At 37.4% G+C, this 5,944-nt stretch overlaps 1 non-coding gene across 1 annotated transcript; it reads right to left on the bottom strand.

Annotated features, from left to right (window-relative positions):
* Positions 1-1,206: 1,206 nt before the first annotated feature.
* Positions 1,207-1,309, bottom strand: LOC118584911. Its single transcript, XR_004945081.1, has one exon. It is a non-coding gene; the product is annotated as a U6 spliceosomal RNA (small nuclear RNA).
* Between the last annotated feature and the right edge of the window lie 4,635 nt (positions 1,310-5,944).

The raw sequence follows: 5,944 nt of genomic DNA, 5'->3' as shown, positions 1-5,944 counted from the left end.
AGATAGAGAGATGCACCCAAGTTAGTAGGGAGGGATTTTGAGTGGAGTGGTGCAGTTCTTTGTTTATTTTGATGGAGTGGAAGTATGTGTTTTGGGGGAGATGCCAGCAGTGAGAGAAGGTTAGCTAGTTGCTACTCAGCCTCTCTGAGCTAGCAAGTTTTCACCCCAGCCTTCGAATCTCCTGTCTTATTTATAAATAGAACAATAAAGATTTAGTTAAAACTACCTTTAGCAGCAGCAACAGAGCAGGTGCCTGCAGCAATAAAATTCCCACCAGGCTGCAGCCTGAGAAGCCAAACTGTTGACAAGGAGGATAGGGTGGTAACCTTGGAGTTGCAATTGCTGGCTGAAATAGCAGTAGATTAAGATATAGTCACTGTGTAGGAGATAAAACATGTTCTACTGCTGAACCTTTAGGGTTATTATGGCATGCTGGTTGTACTTGTGGTTCACAGGTGTCATAGCTGGGTAAGACTATTGCTCGCTTACTTACTTTGGAAGCTTACATGACACAGGAAGCAGCATTCAGGTCAGTTCCTGCTGAGGGACCTCTAAGTTCTGAATTTGAAGAGCATGGTGTCTTTAGCAATAGGGAATTGCCTTCCATCTCTGTGGGGGAGGCTGGAAACCAAAGGCAACAGCAATACACTGACTTATTTGAGGAATATCTTAGACAATGCTGAACAACATCTCAGGAGGGTTTCTCATGCTTAATGTTGGGGGTTTTGCTGGATGATACTCAACTCTTGGAGGGAACATAGTCAGTCCAGTCCAGATGAGGTGTGTGTGTGTGTGTGTGTGTGTGTGTGTGTGTGTGTGTGTGTGTTAGTATGCTTTTCATTTAAGGTAGTTAATAGTATAACTTTTTATGAGTTTTCAAACATCATTAGTGTTATTTTTCCTTCCTCTCGTCTCTGTTTTTATCCTCCTCTCCTCCCTAGTTGTAGTTTGTCTTTCCTCATTTCAGTGGGAGAAAATCAGATCACCTGTATGTTGTTTCTCTTTGCTGTTGCGTTTTCATACCTCTCCACCTTGGGAATTGTCCCTCTTTTACTTCCCTGGTTTCAGAAATTACTCCTGGAAATATGCTCCCATCTGAAGATTTGGAACTAACATTCTCTGATGAGAGAACATGCAACATTTATCTTTCTGGGTCTGGACTACCTCATTCAATAAGATCTTTTTTAGTTCCATCCATTTACTTGCAAAAATAAGGAATACTTAATTTTATATCTCACCCTTTCTTAAAGCCATGCTAACCTTCTCTGTATTGTTCTAATTTTAGTATATGTGCTGCCAAACTGAAAACTACGTAATTCTTTTCATGTATTTAAAATTTAGTTTGCTAATGTTTTGTCAAATATTTTACATATGTATATATTCATAAGTTGATGTATAGCTGTGATGGTTTATTTGTTAGGGTTAAGTGATGCTCAGTGAGACAAACATTTTATGTCTGCGAGAATATTTCCAGAAGACCTTAGCCTTTGGATTATTTAACTAAGAAAAGTAAATAGTCATCTCCAGTGTTCGTGAACATTATCTAATCTGTTGTTGGCTTAAATAGGAAAAAAAAAGCAAAACAAATAATTCACTCTCCTTTTTTTGGGATTGGACATCTCTTCTCTCCTATTCTCAGCCAGTGATATTTAGGCTTCTGATTTGTAAAGTCAGTTTGATTTATACTACTGATTTTTCTAGCCATCTAGTTTACAGATAATATAAGATGATCCCCACAGTGATTTGAGTTAATTTCTATCACATGCACAAGTTCTCCTTCTTCCCCCCACCCCCGCTCTGTCTCTCTGCCTCTCTGTCTCTCTGTCTCTCTCTCTGCTATTTCTTTGTTCATATTTTTGTTCTCAGGGTAATTTTTTCATCCTCTTAATCCTTTTTGCATTTTTTGTTTATGCAAATCAATCAGAATAATACTGACTTAATAAGAACTGGTAAGGGTTCTGTCTTGTTTTCCAAGACAAACTTTGCAGACTTGGTGAGAGTTTGCTGTTTTCCCTACATTCCTCTCAACAAAGCTTTGATTATACATTTAAACCTCTTCTTTTGTTTGCATATATTTACTACAATAAATTTTCCCAACAGCAATGTTTTAGCTGTATCCCATAAATATTGATTTATTGTATTCCATTTTCACTCAGTTTGATGGTGTTGCACTGCCCTTGAGACTTTCTCTTTGAACCATGAACTATTCAAAGAGTGTTGTTTGTTTTCCAAATGTTTGAAGATTTCCCTGTTACATTTCTGTAAATGATTTCCAAGTTTATTGCATTTGATGTTATTAATTCTATTCTATTTGATTTCAAGTCTTTTCAATTTCTTGAAGCATTTCCTGTTACCAAGCTTCTTCTTTTATCATATGGCCAGTCTTGGTATTTCTAATGTAGAAACAGGAAGATAATGTGTATTCAATCTTATTAAAAAAAAAAACTCCATGCATATTGGCCAAGATACTTTGAATGGTATTAAACTTGTGCTTGCTGATTTTTTTCTACTTATGATTTCTTTTTTAGAGAGAAATGTTGAGTTGTCCCACTAGACATATATTTTTCTATTTTTCTCTTCAGTTTGATCAGTTTTAATTTCACAAAATTTACTGCTGTACTCTTTGGTTCTCACACATCAAGGATAACTAGGTCTGACTTTAGTAACTAGTCAGTTTATCCACACTTATACATGGTATTTATCAATTTAGGATTTTCTTTACTCCAAAGACAGTTTTTTTAAATCCCATATTGATATAGTCATAGCTCCCCTTTATTAGATTAATGTCTACTTGATTTGCCTTCTTCCAGTTTTGATTCCTCTAACATGAAATCGCATTAAGTTATAATGGGTCATGTTTTAGTTTTTGATTCATCTGCCAATCTCTTTTCTAATTGGTATATATTAATTATTTGTGTTCAGTGTGGTTACTTAGAGCTTAAGCTTAATTTTGTGTTTCATTGGTGGTATCCCCATTCATTCAGGTTTTTTCCCTCCACTTTTTATTCTCTGCCCATCGATGTATTACTTTAATAATGTTTTGAAGTCTGTGATTTTAAGTCTATCCCTTTGTATATCATCTTAGTTAATCTAGATACTATGTTACAAACTGACAAATCATCACAATCTATTAAGGTCATCCTTTCTGCCTGCTAAGTACAGTTACCTCCTTTTCACTCTACTCTTAAAGGTATTCTGCATGTAAGTATTAGAGGCACATCAGATAATACTGTAATTTTTGTTTCAAATGTCAAACATAAGAAATTCAGAGGACAAAGAAACTATCATTTTCATGGACAATTTTTATTTTCCCATTGATTTTTCTTTATTTCTGATTTTTCAAGTCTCTTTAACTATATCATTTATAGTTAAATAACATTCCCAAGTGTTTAAGCTGAGTCTCTTAGTTTCCCCCATCTGATAATTCTATATTCACATATATTCTTCCTGTGAAGTTCCAAGATGACAGTTTTATATGGAATGTGATGTTGCTTTCTTACTGCAATTTATGTTATCTTTCATTCCAATTTGTGCTGTTTTAATCCTATAAGATGTCATTTCCTCCTCGATTTTTTTGCTTGTTTGTTTTCCGTTTTTGTTTTTCAAGACAGGGTTTCTCTGTGTAGCTTTGCACCTTTCCTGGAACTCACTCTGTAGCCCAGGCTAGCCTTGAACTCACAGAAATCTGCCTGGCTCTGCCTCCCAAGTGCTGGGATTAAAGGCATGCACCACCACCGCCTGGCCTTTCTCATCATTTTTAAGATGTCTTCCTTTATATTTACCTTTCAGAAGGTTGATAGCAATTTGTTTTAGAATTGACCTCTTTAGATTTATAGTTGCAAGTGGCAACAACCCCAGAGAAGCTACGTAAAGAGGAAGACACACATGGATGACCCCAGGAAGGTGAAAGGGTTAAGATATCCTAGGCAAACTAGGAGTGAGGAATAGAGGGGAGTGGATGGGAGGTGGGAATATAAGGACTCAAGATGGCTGAGTTGTGTGAGAGATGGGGAGGGAGAGCAATGAAAGAGGTACATAGATAGAAAGTACCATTAAGGGGGTGGGTAGAAATCTGCAGCTAGGGACAACCACAGGAACTCACAAGATTGTCCTCAGCTAAGACTCATAGCAGCGGTTGAGAGGGTGCTTGAACTAGCTTTCTCCTGCACTGAGATTGGTGACTACCCTAACTGTCATCATAGAACCTCCATCCAGTCACTGATGGAAGCAGATGCAGAGACCCAGCCAAGCACTTGACCAAGATCCTGGAGTTCAGTTGAAGAAAGGGAGGAAGGATTATAAGAACAAATGGAAGCAGAATCATGATGGGAAATACCACAGGGATAGCTGACCTAAGCTAGCAGGAGCTCATGGACTCTGGACTGACAGCTGGGGAGCCTGCATGGACTGAACTAGGCCCTCTGAATGTGGGTGAAAGTTGTGTGGCTTGATGTGTTTGTGGATCCCCTGGCAATGGGACCAGGACTTATCCCAGGTATACAAACTGGCTTTTTAGAGCCCATTCCCTATAGTGGGATGCTTTACTCAGCCTTGATGCAGGGGGGAGGGGCTAGATCTGGCCCCAACTTTGATATGTGTTGTGTTTATATGGAATGTGATGTTGCTTTCCCTGTGTTGACCACCCAAGTTAGGCCTTACCTTCAATGAGGAGGGTATAGAGGTGGGATGGGGGGAGGGGAGGAGTGGGAGAAGGGGAAAAGGGGTACAGGGGTTGGTATGTAAAAGGAAAGAAAAAAATTTAAATAAAAACAAAAGAAAGGAAGTATTCCAGGATGCCATCTAATTCATTAAATGTCTGCCTTAGGCTTATAAGTACTGTTATACACCAGCATGCATGAAGCATGTGCTTAGAGTGTATTTTTTTCACTGTTGTTCATGTGGAGTTAGTTCTATTCTTCGTCTTTCAAGTTCATTACTTTCTTTCCCATATAAAGTTTCATACTTTATATGGCCTATTCCATATAAAGGCTTACCTGCTGAATACTTTACTTGAGGTGTTATAACTTTCAATTTGATTTTCCTTTATGCATTCTTTGTTCAAAGTGACCATGCCTGGTGGTAAGTTTCCATTTGTTATTAGGTGCAAGCATGATCACTCTTACTTGTTACAGCATTTTTGTTATGAGGTCTTTAAAGTCTTTTTCAGATCATTCTAATATTTTTAGTATCTCAGTGTTTGAATCTATTAATGGTTGCTTGCTTCAATTTAGTTTGAGCTATTGTGTGTTCCTGGAAATACAAGTAGATTTTATTGAAATTCTGACTCTGTATTATGATATGTGACTCTGGATATTAAATTTATATTATAGCTGTCTTCCATGGGCTCTACTCTGGTATGAAAAGAAAGTTATGGCACTTTATTCATGTTAGGTGCATGCAAACATCCAGGTTCCCTGTTTGGCTTCTGCTGAAATCCAAGTGTGGGATCTCCTTAATGTTGCTGAATGGGAGTTAGAGTTTTGGGTCATCATTTGTCCTCCACTGGTAACTTTCTGGGGAGAGGAGAGTGGTAAACTTGATATTTTTCTATTTATATCAAGGCTCAAGGAATGTTGTTATTATATCTGAGATACATAGAAATTCCCATATAATCCTTAGTTCTCTTGTGGCACCATCTCAATAGGATAAGAAATTGAAGATAAAATGTAAGGTTCTTTGGTAGATCTCACAGAAATGGAGTCTCAATACTGATAGGAATGGAAATGTAGCTCCTGATGTTAACATCTTTTATATTGTATCATGTGGCAAGCATTGATCCCGCCAGTGGTGCCAAGTAGCTTATTGAGCAGATTGACACATATGATGTCTGCTTAAATTTTTTATTACTTTTATCTCCTATAGTTGTGATAAAACAATCTGACAAAAAACACTTAAGGGACAGAGGTTTTATTTGTTTTATAATTTCAAGTTACAGTTCCTGATG

This window comes from Onychomys torridus, chromosome 5 (genome assembly GCF_903995425.1).
Source record: "Onychomys torridus chromosome 5, mOncTor1.1, whole genome shotgun sequence".
NCBI classification, from domain to species: Eukaryota; Metazoa; Chordata; class Mammalia; order Rodentia; family Cricetidae; genus Onychomys; species Onychomys torridus.
The sequence above is the reverse complement of the archived record's forward strand: the minus strand, read 5'-3'. Positions and strand labels throughout refer to the sequence as shown.